This window comes from Halichoeres trimaculatus, unplaced genomic scaffold (assembly GCF_033239565.1).
Source record: "Halichoeres trimaculatus isolate MK-OKI-2021-1 unplaced genomic scaffold, fHalTri1.1 fHalTri1_scaffold_20, whole genome shotgun sequence".
Classification (NCBI taxonomy): domain Eukaryota; kingdom Metazoa; phylum Chordata; class Actinopteri; order Labriformes; family Labridae; genus Halichoeres; species Halichoeres trimaculatus.
The window spans coordinates 7,307,567-7,322,102 of record NW_027437198.1 but is presented as its reverse complement, the minus strand read 5'-3'; the positions used below and the strand labels follow the sequence as shown (position 1 = coordinate 7,322,102).

Here is a 14,536-nt window from a genome sequence, read left to right as displayed (position 1 = left end):
CCTTTATCCCTTCACTCAGTGCTTTTGTTTTTCTGTTACACTTATCGATCCTTGAACTTTTTCTGTTTATTGTTCCTCTCACTTTCTCCTGCACCCTTCCCTTGCTCGGTAAATGCCAAATTATTTACCCAGTTCATACTATTTATTCAAGAATATCAGAAAAATAACTTTGCTGGGTTTTCTCTTTTACACACACTGATTCTTTCTCTCTGTTGCAAAAGGGCACACGGGACTGTACACAGTGTTATGTAATCGCAGCGTGCGTGTGTGAAGGGAAGGGCTACTGAGGAAGAAGGCAGTTGTTGGAGCGCTGGAGTCAAGACGGCTGCAAAACAGACGCAGAGGGACACGTGCGTTCAACTGCTACGACACAACACAGGGCTGCCTCCCGCTTTATCAGGGATCTAAAACACAGAAAGACTAAAAAGTAAAGGATGCAAAGAGAATGAGAAGTTAGGAACAGTTTGATAAGATAGATGTAAAGAAGTTTGGTAGAGGAGGAAAAAGCAGAGAGAGATAGACGTGTTGAAGGAGGGGAGAGTGCAACAGGAAGCTTCTCAGCGAGCTACCGATGGCCTCCAGCCAGAGCGTTCAGACACTGAAGAATTCCAGGCAGAGGGCAGGCAGGCAGGGAGGGAAGGTGCCAGGAGGGAGGGAGGGAGGGAAGGAGGGAGGGAGGGAAGGAGGCACAGAACGAGGAGGGCGGGGCTCACTTGTGGTTTGTTGTCAAAAAGAAGTCTTACATGAGAGAAGACGGGCACACGCTGGCTCTGATTGCGCTCATGACGTCAAGCATCAGCTGTCGGACCAGTTTGTGTTTCTTTGTTATGAATCACAGAACGCTGAGATGAACAGCTCCTGTCAGCCGGAGTTGTAACGGTAAAATACATTATATGGATTAGTGGCTTGGAAAAGTCAAACAAGACAAGAATTCTGGCATTATTTCATTTTTTTAGCAACTTGTTTTGAGTCACTGGGAAGTTGTTTTTTTCTCAGTAAGTTTAGTATTTAGCCACATTAAGGAGAGCAGACTTGGTATGAAATAAAATGTAGAAAAGGATGGTGAAATAACTGTATCATCACCTGAATTTGGAAAAAAAAATTCTAGTCAACTTAGAATGCCATAAGGCAAGAAGACAAGAGAGTTGTTGTCAATGTCTGCGAGATTCCCTACGCTGCACCTTTAAATAGAGAAATGATAGATATAAGTGGAAAATTATCTGATTATCTGACGACAATATTTCATCTGAAAACGCTAAAGCGCAGTGAAAAAACATATGTGTTTATACTGAAAACGCTGTAGTAAGCATGCCAGGCCTGTTGGTGTTGCTATAACTGTCTTGTGCAGAAGTGTCTTTTGGTAGATCTCCACTGAAGTAGATTTGAGCCGATCATCTGGTTTATTGGCGAATACTAAGAGCAGAAGTGGAGCAACAGATGCTCTTTTTGTTGAAAAACAGTCAGCAGATTCAGCAGATTGAGCAGCACGAGCACAACACGGTAGTTCGCAATGATCGTAACAACTGTACTGTTGTATGCGCGAAGCGGAGCGTGATGTCAGCGTTTCCACTGAAAACGCCGGCTTACTGTTTACACGGCAACAGTGTCATCAGCGTTTCAGAAAAATTCCACTCTGGAGGTGGTTTTCAACAATTTGCGTTTTAGGTCGGCTGAAATTGTTTTTCCGTGTAAACACGAGGCTGAAACGCTACAAAACTTTTGCGTTTAAGCCTAAAACTGTTGTTGTGGAAACGGCCCCTGACAGTCAAAAAGCAACATATCTGGTCTTTCATTGTCCAGACAGCCTTTTTAAGGCCTGTGAGGACTATCTTGAAAGCCTTGTGATTCCAACATTAAGACTCCGTTTCCCATGAGTACTTGCACCCACTGTTATGAAGATGTGACTCTTACCAAGGTGTGTTTGTTTTAAGCACATGACAGAAGAGAAGATCTTTGTTTTGGCTACTTTTCTTAGTTCAAGACAACTTTTCACTAAATACAGAGCAATGAGATAACTAACTATTACGTAACTATTTATTTATAGTTACGTAGAGCTATTGCTTGAAACTTATCAACAAGCAAACTTTGTAAACTCAGTTTGTGCCTTAGTTTAGTAACCGGCAGTATTTAGACCTCCTCACAGCCTGATGCACTAAGATTTGTCCGTAACATGTAACGTTGGTGAAAGTATGTCCAGTGTTCATCTACCAATCAGAGCTAACGTAACCTCACTCTTCATTTTATTGATAGACTCTCAAGTTTGAACAGACCACTGCAGAATAACTGCTGACTGTGGGTTGGAATGAATATTAGCACAAACAGTTTAGCTCCTGTGTTAGCCTTTAGCTCGTGCTCTATCACTCTCCTGCTTATCTGTCTTCTGCTCATCTGTCCTTTTTTTGTACACACTCCAGCCTCAGTGTCCACCATTACTACAAAGTACACCGAGTGTTTCAGCAGAGCAAAGCACAGATCCCTCTTTTCACTTACTGAACTTTGTCAGCCAGTGTGGTGTTGTCATAGAGACTGGTGCCATAAATCAGTCCGACTTGACTGGTTTACTAAGAAATTGCCTGCTTCGGTGCTGATAATCTCATTTTAAAGTGAGGATTATGATCATGCAGATATCTAAAAGTGAGACTTTTTAAAGTTTACTCAGAAACTCTTCACGATCCCTTCAATCTGTAATAAAAAAAAGCCAATAGTTAAGAAATATTTCTGGAATTAACAGTGGTCCTAAATACAAACATTCATTAAATGACGAAAAACTGAATTTTAAGACTACAAGACGTGTAAACTATGAACCTTCAAGGACTTAAAAAGTATATTTTTATTCATATATTAATAAATAGATAAATAAGACCAGGCTTAATCCATCACTGAATGGGAAATGAGTGAGTGATGTAATATTTTATTATGAGGGGAAAAAAAACACCCCAGACACTAGACAACAGAACAGCAATTTCACTTAGTCTGGCATATATTGAGATTAGGCTACAAAATGATCTATAAACAGCCATCTGACGGAGATTTCACATTGTGTCACAGAGTCTTAGAGGCTGCTAAACCCGGGATTATCGCGCGGCACGGTGACCTGACTCGACTCTGGCTCGGCCGGTTGGTTGGTGGGATTGACGGAGAGTGACGTACGGATTTCAAGGGAAGCCTGAGTAGTCCGCATTTAAAGTAACACTTTAAAAAGACATCAAGTTCTTCTTTAAACGTAATAGAAATCTTCTTTTTTTTTGATCCTGTAACACATTTGATGATGACACGTTGTACATAATCTGCTGTAAAATCATTTGAAGTTTGGCAGAACAGCTGATAAGTTATGAGGCAGGTATAGAAGGAGACAGCAGCTGCATGTTGGCACGCAGCGAGGAAACTTCCAGAGCCACAGTCGATTTATTAACCTCCCTAGGAGCTGCTATATGACATGAACAGGACGAGAATGAAGGCCCACGTGCAGCAGCATGTGTTTTCAGTCACTGGCAAGTTTTTCTTTCACTTGGTCTAATTCTAAATCAGACTGCATACATGTGTTTCTGATCAACCAGGACAGTTTTAATCTATACTGTGGTATCAGGCCAGCAATCAGGGGTGAACAGATAATCTCTCCCGGGGTCAGTGACTCAGTGTTGAAGCAGTAAAGCAACCCAATACTAATGTTTGAGGCACTTCACACCACGGTACTGCAGGCTTTGAAGAGCGGTGAGTAATCTTACAATAGCGTGGGGCATTTCACAACATAACGGTTTCATAGCAGAGAGAAACGAGGCAGGAACCAATGAACGCAGCAGGAGGCATACCTCCATCCGTGAAGACAGAGGAGTAGAAGTATGTGTTTGTCTTTGCACTCCAGGGATTTGATCGACATCCCCACCCTTCCTACTTTGACCTCCCACTAACTCTGCTGGGTTTCTCTACCTCCTCCTTCCCTTCTCTACTTCCTCCTCACTTCCTTCATCTCCATCATCTCTCATCACTCTTTCCTCTTCTTCTTCCTCATCCGACCTCCTCATGCCTCTTTGTCTCTCTTCTCTCAGCGTTTCTTCCCCCCTCTCTCTTCAGTCCATTCCTGTGGCCTCTCCCCACAGGCAGTGATGCAATCCTCCGACTCCTGCGCGCAATCACAGGGTCTGGAAGTCGGCTCGCCAGCCAAGCAGGGGCGTCACCGCACCATGCTCAGTAGGAAAGCAACAGGAGAGGAAAGAAAAGAGGTGGGGGGAGAAAGAAAAGAAGGAATGAAGCCAGCGAGAGGGGGAAGAAAAACAGTCTGAGGCTGTTGGGGCTGGTGGTGGGTGATAGAGGAAAAAGTACCACGATAAAAGTTAACAGCTCTGTTTTACAGTTTGGTAACAATAAAAGCTGAACTCAGGGTAAACGTCTTTGTGGCGAGATGCGTCCGTATTCTGGAACTTGTGAATGAATTTGTTTATAGAGGAGCAAACAGCGCAACATCCCGGCTCAGTGTCCTCTCATCAGCCCACCAACCAGCTGTGTCCGTTTTGATAGAGCTGCTGGAAGAGGCCTCTGTTTCGGAAGTGATGGTGCTCTGCTACTCCCACACTAAATGCTGTCATTCCAGCTGACTCACAGCAACATTAGCATTATTCTTACAGCTTGAGTGGCGGTGAAAAATTCAAGTAGGGGGGTTACATGATCTGGTTTTATCATTCGATGCTCCTCTCTTGGCATCTTCTTTCCCGCAGAGAGAGGAAGTAACATGTCAGGACTGTTAGCATACCGTTTCATGGGTATGCAGACGTAAGCGAAGCCGTTTTTTGCATGCATGCAAAGTGAGATCTTATCAGACATGAGAGATTCAAAGGTGCGTTTTTAAAGCATGCACACAGACTCGTATGAGACACACCCTCGTTTGCTGGTTTTGCAGAGGCAGACCTCCCCCAGAGGCAGCAGCAGCGGCAGTGACCACAAGGTCAGGTTAGGAATGCAAAAGCAATGGCACCTGCCTAAATCTTTAAAATACCAGCTTGTCCCTGCCGACACACAAACAAAGAGCTGCTGGTGGTCACTCCCCACGCTCCCAGGCAGCTTTAAGCCATTAAAAATGACTTCAGCCTCCAAATGAGGCATACAGGTGTGCAGCCCAGAACTCTGAATGTATGGAGGTGTATCAACTCTGGAGCCTCACGCGGCTCTTTCATTCCTTTGCAGTGGCTCTCTGTAGCTTTAAAAAAGAAAATTACTGAAAAAAGAAACTTTATTTATCTTACAGAGGGTATTGATGGCTAAAGGAACAGACACCAGAAAAAAAGAATGTGTTAAAATTTAGTTGAACTAAATATGTATTATATAATATAATATATATCACATCTGGAAATAAAGCCTGCCACAGCTCTACTTCACCTCCTACAACATCAACAGCCCAACAACTTTTCTTACACCTGTGGCTAACCTCAGGTTTTACACCCCTTGTAAGATAACTTAATCTAAAAGAGACAGTTCTGAAAAGAAAGAAAAACAGATTTTCTTTTTCTGCGGATGGATTTATTAAACTGCCAACATCCCAGCTCAATATTCATGCTAGGCAGGACATTAGCAAACAACAAAAAAATGATAGGTTGAGTGACATAAGCAGTAGATGTTATTGAATTAAGGCATTATTTAAATTTTGTATTGTTGCAAATTAATTTAAATTTTTTTTTTTTTTGCAAATTGTTAAAATACAAAATTGCTTGCAATTTTGAAATATCTTTTTTTTTAATTTGATACTTTTCTATATATTTTTTTTTTTGAGGTTTTAATTTGTTTTATTTTTATTTTTTTAATTAAGTATATTTTGCTAACTCTTGGAATATTTTTGTTTTTAAATTTTATTTAATTGAATATTTTTTCGTTTTTTTTATTTGAAGGTTTTAAAATCTTTTTGTTTGTTTATTTTAATTAATGTAAATTTTTGCTAACTCTTGGAATATTTTTGTTTTTTTAATTTTTCCAAACATTTGAAAATTGATACATTTTTGATTTTTTTTTTAATTTGAAGGTTTTAAAAAATATATATTTATTTAATTAATGTTAATTTTTGCTAACTCTTAGAATATTTTTGTTTCTTGAATTTTTCCAAACTCTCGAAAATTGATAAATTTGGGGTTTTGTTTTTAATTTGAAGGTTTTAAAAAAATATATGTATCTAACTAATGTTAATTTTTGCCACCTCTTGGAATATTTGTTTCTTACATTTTTCCAAAAAAATTTTTATTTTTTTAAATTTTCTTTTTGCAGATTTGTTTATACATGAAAATCTGAGACATTACATGTACAAATTCTTGAACTAAAAAAAAGATTTTGTTTATTTAATAATCACTAGATTTTACCTTTGTATAGAACTTTATACGCCTCAATGTCTTTATTGTGAAGATTTTATGGCTCCAGAATGACTTCAATCCAGGTGAACTGAGGCAAAAAGGCTCCACTGGAAGTAAAGGTTGCAGACCCCTGGCCTTTCTTTAAGATCCTTCAAATCACCAGCGGAGCATTCAGAGCAGCTGCGGTTAAACCCAACAGGAGATGTATGTTATACTGCCGCACTGGCGAAGGCCCAGCTCCGTTTCTGAGCCATGGGTAGGAGGGAACGGGAGGATGTCCAGAAATCTTTTCCTCCATCTCCCCCCTCTCCCACACACAGTAAAAGGCAGATTAATAGGGGTGACATGGGTATGGAAACTGTGGTAAGATAAGCAGCAAACCCAGGCTGTGTTTCAGCACCAGTTGCTGAGCCAATGTGGTCCGTGCTCCCAGTGACAACTTCAAGGCTAGTGGAAAGGAAGGAGGAGTAACGTCATAAATCCACACGTACACATTCTGACTGCACGTCCTCCTGTATACAGCCTCACATACACACACACACACACACATGCACGCAGAGTGTGTGTGCAGTGCACAGCATGCAGGCTGTGTTGTGGAGTTCAGACCAGTTCAGAGTGCTGTGGTACCGCTCCAGCTTTGGGAGGGGTGTGCCTGTCTCACAGTCATTTCCTGGACGGGAATATTATGGCACCACACGCATGAGAAACAAACCCCTTTGCACACTGACCCCAGCCTCTTTCATTTGCCTGCAACTCAATAAGCCAGCGGCACATAGTGAACTCTCTGGGAAGCCAGTCTCCTTATTCAATAGCCAAGGTAATATGATCCCCACAACAGCTTTATGCAACACGGCCTCCGGGAGGCTCAGGGCAGAGCCTAAGGTGGGGTGGCGGGGCGGTGGGTGCTCCCTCTAACCACTGTAGGGTAGCTGAAGCCTTATCAAACACGTCTATCACCTTCTTGTTTTCTCTTCTTCACCCCTGGATTCCTGGACGGCCCCTCCCTGTCCCTGCTGAGGTCTGGGTGACACCTGTGCACCAGCCATGCAGCACAGGACAGAGCCAAGAAAAGGGGGTGGCCCACGCAGAGCCAGATGTGCTCTGGACAGGGAGGGTCTCCATTAGCACGTTTGTGTGTACGTGTGTGTGTGTGTGTTAGCGGTATGTGTGTGTATAAGAATGTTTATGTACAGAGAGAAGGAACAGGGCAGCGGCTCAGCTTCCAAAACCAAAGAGGAGGAAAACAGGAAGAGGGAGAAATACAAAACAGCAGCGAGCAATTAGCAGACAAAGTGACGTGATGTGTGTTTGTGTGCGGGGCCAGCTCCTGCTTCTTTTAATCTGGGCGTGCCCCCCCCCATACTGTCTCCTATATACCTCCATGTGGGCCCTTCTGCCTCCCTTTACAGTGATCTCACATATACAGACACACAAAGCTGGTGTTGTCTTTTCCTTGTGAGGCTGTGCCAACTTAACGGCAGCTCTGTGTTCTCCCTTCTCGCATGGAGCGCCTGTTTTCTCGGAGTAACCCTCCACCCTGTGCCCCCCTCCTCCTCCTCTTCCTCCCACCATGCCTGGCAATAAGACAAGGTCAATATGACAGTCTTTTCTCTCTTTATCTCCCTCCCTCTTCTCTTCTCTTCTCTCTGTGTTCCTGTGTTCTAGCTCAACTAAGTGACAGGCTCCACCCTACAGCTTTTATCTTTTTTGCTGCTCCATCCAAGAGAGAAGCGCAGGAAAAAAAAAAGAGCAGGGAGACAGATGCAAAGGGACAGATGGAGGGCGACTGAGATGGCGACAGACAGAGTTGAGCATAATGCTGTAAAATGGAGAAGCACTCAACTCTTGATTTAAATTTGCTGGCACGTCCAGCGAGCGCGATCTGCCGGACTGAAGCTCCGGAAAGATCTGGAGCCGGTTTCTCGTTTTCGTTTGGCAAAAAACTCACCGCCGAGCACAGAAGTAATAAATGTGCTTTGGACAAATGTACAATATCTATCTGCAGCCTTGGAAAGAATGAGCGTAACAGTGGATTTCAATTAATTCAGAAGGTCAGAGCAGCATTCATGCTCTTACAAAGCCCTCTGTGCTGAATCAATACTGACTTTAACCACCAATGAAGAAATGTGACGGACAGGCAGACAGAGAAAGGAAACAAGGAGCAAAGACTTTGATTCATCAGACACAGGTTGTTGGAGGAAGGCGAAGGTGAAGACTTCTCAAAGACAAATAAAACATAATGATGTAGACGTCAGAATGAGCCTTTTTTTTTTTTTTTTAGCAGATACTCACTCAGGCTTTAAAAACACAAGAAAAAAACAACCATGCTACATATGAAATGAATTAGTGCTGGCAAAATCTCCCCAACAGCACACAGAAAGTAAACACTTAACCAGCCAAACACACACACACACACACATACACACACCCTCCCTGTGTTTTACAGCATGTATAAGATCGACTTATATAATGGGAGCGTCACATATGAAGCTGGGGGCTCATGGAAAGTGGGAGACGAAAGACGCAATGAGGGAGGGAAACAGGAGCAGAGGAGGAGAGGGAGAGGATGGAGGGGAGTGGAGGGGAGAGGAGGGGGGTTGAAGGGGGCAAAGTCTGGAAGCGAGCTGACAGGACTGGATATGCCCAGACAGGGAGCCAGGCCCAGGCCCAGACATGAGAGCCTGATGCGAGTTTCAGAAATGCCTCACCCGTCTCTCCTTTAACCCCTTCTTTAAATAAAAAAAACAACCCTCCATCGATCTCTCTGCCTTGTCTTCTCCTCCCCTGCATGTTTTTCCTCATCCTCAGCCCCTCTTATCCAACTCCTCCCTTTCTTTTCTCCTCAAACACACACACACATCAGTCCAACTGAGCTGCTGTAGCTCTATTGAGGGTATACTGGGGAATTCAGGGTGTTGGCCAAGCAAGTAAATAATAATACAAACCAGCTGTGTCTTTACTTAAAGTGAATTGCTGTGAGCGTATTACTGTACAACTCACAGCTCCTTGAAACGAGACCCTAGACATGCGAAAGCTGCGACTGGATCCAAGTTTTGAATTATTTATAAGTGAAATATTGGAGTATGTTGGCAGATACGAACCCAAACAGTCTTTCCTTTATTCCCTCCGCTCCTTCTGTGACAGCCCCTTTACATCGCTGTTATTCTTTCAAGTCTTGGCTTTACTTGTGTATTCTTTCTTTAACTTTCCCTCATCAAGCTGCGCCCTGCCCCAGACATGGTCTGCGTATTGTCTGCAGGGCTCAGAGAGCTGGAAGTCTCTCACACTTCGCAGAAGGAGCAAGCAGCATTAAAAAGAAGGAGAAGGAGAAGAAGCTGGGTGGGGTATAGCTGGAGTGAGGCTCGGAGTTGTCTGTGTTTATTTTGGAAATGCAGGCCTACGGACTCGCAGCAGAGGAACTGACCCCTAAACTTCACCAAGGCAGATTCTCGCAGGAAGAGCCAGAGTCCTGTGCTCATTTAGGGAGTCCCACGCAGGTGATTTGAACAAGGATAGACCGTATATGCTCTCTTAGGGGGCGGTTTAACCTACACGAGGGACCCTGGAATGGTCTGCTCCAGGAGGAAACAGTGAGGCCCAGAGGTGATTAGTGGTTACAGTTTAACTGGAGAAAAATGCACGGCCCGTGAGCCCAGCCAGCCAGCCAGCCAGGGCGGTATGCACTGGTCCACCTCAGTTAGCAAACCGGGGTGAGTCAAGATCTGCATCCGCTGCGTCTATTCTTAACATACAGATCCAGGAGCCTGGCTGTCACTGAGCACGGACACATCACACTGTAGCTCTCCAGAGTATGAATGTGTCACCTCCACTGCTGCACACATGGAAATGATTAGCGAGAAGATTCTTCACAGTTAAAAAAAAAAAAAATGCACAGCTGGACTGTGATGATAGGAGTGGAGAGAGTCTTTTACAAGTTATGCTATTGAATCAGAGTCTGATGATTAATAATGATGTTCACCGTCATCTACTACTCAGGATTTCCACGTGTGCACAGCACAAAAATATGAACTGCAAAAAAAGGAGATTCCCTATCCTCTTCAAAAACTGGCTTTTAGGTATTTCGCTTTAGACATTGTAGCAGAACATCAAGAAACAGTGCATTCAGGGGTAATATTAAAAATATGAATCCTATATGCTGATGAAAGACTAATTGTTTGTTATTACTATTATTGAACTTAAATATGTTAGGGTTTTTTTCACTAAAATGGGTGTAATGTGATTTCGCCAACAGATGATGTGGGCAGTGTCCCTAAATGTGGCTGATAGGTCAGAGTTAGAAAAAATAAAGTATCATGAGTCTGAGAGGCAGAAATGTAATATCCACATATGTGGACCATGGGTCGTAAGAGGTTAAAGGAAATAAGTGATAGGTACCTTTCACATTTGAAATGATTTGGTACCAATTCCCGGTACCTGGCAATTGATATCGGTACTCAACGGTACCAATCTTTGGTACTTTTGTGAGTTTATGTGGTAAAAAATATCAATTTGATTAATAATAAAAGGTAAATTCTTTTCAATTTAATATTTTTATTCTTCAATATATAACCTTGTAATGCTGTGGTCATGTCCACTTGGGATGGGTACCTTTCTCATCTGAAACCATACGGTACAGATACCCGGTACCTGATGATCGATACCAGTAATCAATGGTACCACTTTTCGGTACTTTTTTGGCTGTATGTGGTAAAAATATCAATTTGTTTAATAATGACATATATATTTTCAATTTAACATATTTCTTCTTCAGTGTATAACCTTGAAAATCTGTGTTCATGTCCAGTAAGGAAAAATGCCTACTCTTCTACTCCCTCACAGATACAAGGATGCATTTAGGTACCTAAACATGGTACCATTTGATGTCATGTGAATCGATACCCGGTACTTTTGACGGCATTCGGTCAGTACCTATAAAAGTACCTAATTTAGTAAGCATCCCTAAAGGAAATTATTAATTATAACCCCCAAAGTGGGCAAAATGTCAATCCTGGGTCACAGGTCTGTGAGGAGTTGAGAACTTGAAGTTTCCTTTTTTTCTCTTACTTTTCTTTTTTATTTATCTCGGTAAATTTGACTTATCCTTTTTTTTTTGGTTTTTGTTTTTATCAAACTGAGCGCAATCAGTACATGGACACTTTGTTACGCACATGTAGGATTCTGTTTTTGAAAGTAAGATGACTTGATGTGTTGTTTGTAAGGATTTATCTGTTGTGGCCAAAGTGAACTTGTTTGGTCACTGTAATGTATTGATCTATTGTTTGTGCGTTTATCTAATATATATATATATATATATATATATATATATATATATATATATATATATATATATATATATTTATATTTATATATATATTATATATATATATATATATATATATATATATATATATATATATATATATATATATATATATATATATATATATATGGTGTACATATATATCCACATCTAACCACAGACAGTCCATTTACTTCTACATACTCTCTCCTGCTTCACTCACTGCAGGGTTTCTTCCTCTTGCAACATCTCCTTCAGGTCAATCTGAGGTCAAGAAGTACATCTCCCTCCAACACAGCACAACTTAAAACCCACAACATTTCATTAATAGACAGCCGTGACAGATGAACTGAGCATTGCTTGGTTTAAGATTTGATTTACTGCTGCAGGCTTTCCCCTGATAGTGAAATCAAAGAGGGACTATCTGTCGTGGGAATCTCTAATGAAATGGCTCTTATCTTCATGGAGATAAATTTAAGTGTGTATCAGGTGGCTTGTCTTCGCTGCGTGCCGCCTCATTCACTGACCACTGTTATCCTCCGTCCCCTGCTGCTCAGCCGCCTTTCAGCGTGACTGTAATCCCCAGCAGCTATGGAACCCCACTGTGATATCAATTCAGACGCTCACACGGGCTCTCCACACAGACTGTGCCACTTATATCCCTCCCACTTACTGAAAGCAACTCAACTCCTCCTCCAAAGTTTTTCCTTGAGTGACAGGCATATTTCATCCACCCCAGAGGAGAGACGAACTCCTGTGATCCTGGATTTTACAGCTTCTTTGTTGCATCATGCTCACATCAGAAGAATCCACTGACCTTTTCCCTCTTAAAATCAAATGTGGTGTGCTTTTATTATCCTGGTCTAAGGCATTAAGTACAAGTGCACTGTGGGCTCCCGCCACCCCTCCACACCACATGCCTAGTGGTTGCTCGCTGACGCAGGAATAAGCCATTAGGGTCCACCTTTTCCACCATAAAGCAGCTGCTTTCCCTCAACAGTTTGGGGCTTCATGGTATGATGTCACACAGTTGTGGTCGTGTGGTGCAAAACCTCTAGTTGCAGGAAAATTTCAGGAGAGGAAACAGCAACAATGCCTTTACTTTGATTTCAGAGACATGCACGGTGGGAAGCTTTCATGATTCATCCATTTCTTAGGAACTTGTTGCAGCAGGTGAAGCAAGTTAGTGTCAAAACTGTGTGCGAGGTGTTGCTCCCTGCAGCTGTCCACGTCTCGTCTCTACATCTGGCCAAGCATGTAGTCAGGATAAGAGAATGTACAGCTAAAAAAAGGCTGCGTACGCAAAACACATCCTGTGAGTGTGGAATGCCACCACAGGGCTGCACAGCTGGACCCCAGCAGATATGTGGCTCCACGGTGAAGCCGGGAGATGTTTCTGTGCAGCGACTGAGTGCCGTGGAAGAGAATCCACGCCTCATAACAAGTGCGCTGACGGTGATGGATGCCTCTCCGTCTGGCCCCTGTCTCTCTGTCACATAGATGTTATGGTTGACCTGAAGCTGAACTGATCATCAGCTGATTGAATACACAATGCAGGCTGTGGATGTGGGGAGCACCTGTGCTCACGGTTCACAGAGGGGTTATGGATTAAATAGCAGGGGCCTGGAAGAGGGAGGAAGGAGAGAGTCAAAGTCCTCCCTTCCTTCGCACTAAGCCGTGCAGCCTCTTTCACTGCCCCCCTTCTCCACATACTTTGAGAAAGGTCCAGGGAGAGCAGCCAGACCTCCTCCAGCCTCCGATGATATCTGTGTGACAGTCTCTCTCATGTCATATTGTTCTAGCAGTCACCCCTGAAATGTACAGACATCTTTCCCTGACCCAAAATACGACAGCAGCCCCCTGAGTGTGCCTCGATGTGCATTGCGGCCTAATGCTTTTTAATGATCAGGCCTTATTCCACTCCAGCACAGGGGCTTGTTAGGTCTGCCTTGGCAGGGCTCTGCTCTTTCCCCTGGCATCTTCTGGAACAATGGACCCATGGGAGGCAGCCAATGGGGAGAAGGTCCTTCCCAAACTGAGTCCCAGTGTGCGCACAATTAGGCTTAGGGACAGTGGAATTGCTTAATTGGAGGAAAATAGCTCTTTATCCCGGCCTCTGTGCCTGTGCTCATCCTTGCCCCCTGCGCTACATACTTGGCCCCAACTCACTTAGAGCTGGTCAAAACAAAATTTATGAAATGGCAAGACAAAGATGTCACTGGTTCCAACAGTTATTCAGTAAATGAACCAAGCTGAGGAGAGCGGTGAAGCAGAAATGTTTTAAGGCTGGAGCAGGATAGTTTAATAAAATAAACACAGAATTACACATTTGGCCTCCATGTGGGATCATTCCTGTTGGGTGTTTACCTCACATGGTCACACATTAGCCATCTCTTTGTTTACCAATACTTGTTTATCAAGTGACACAGCAGCCTGCAGACGTTGAACTCTTTATCAGATGTTGTGACAGAACATCACACAGCTCAACGCGAACCTGCATCTTGCACAACAGCTGGCTGCGCGGTGACAAACGCCCCTGTGCAGAGCAGAATTTGTGATCCTGCTCCAAATATGTCTCACTGGGTTGGAGGGGGGCGAGGATGCAGACACGCGGAAACCGTCGCTCCCGTATGGAAATGGGTAACCTTAAATGGCTGTCTGCGTAAATGGCACACACGCCGGTGAAGGCACGTCCGCCACTACCCGGCCTTGAGAGTGACAGTGTGGGGAGCGCAGGCTGCATGGTCTGGACGCACCGCTGGAGAGAGACTCTGAAAAATAGGTCACTACCCTGTTTGAACTCGTGCGATTTTTCACATTCAAGCCGCGCACCCTGAGCCAACGTGGACACACATGACAGCAGACACAATGTGACAGACTGACACGAAAGATGGTGTTGCTTTCTTAC

The 14,536-nt window shown here is 43.3% G+C and overlaps 1 protein-coding gene across 3 annotated transcripts in view; it reads right to left on the bottom strand.

Moving 5' to 3' along the window:
• Positions 1–14,536, bottom strand: part of glis2b (GLIS family zinc finger 2b) — a 44,141-nt gene that overhangs the window by 28,742 nt on the left and 863 nt on the right. The gene's annotated exons all lie outside the window — the stretch shown is intronic.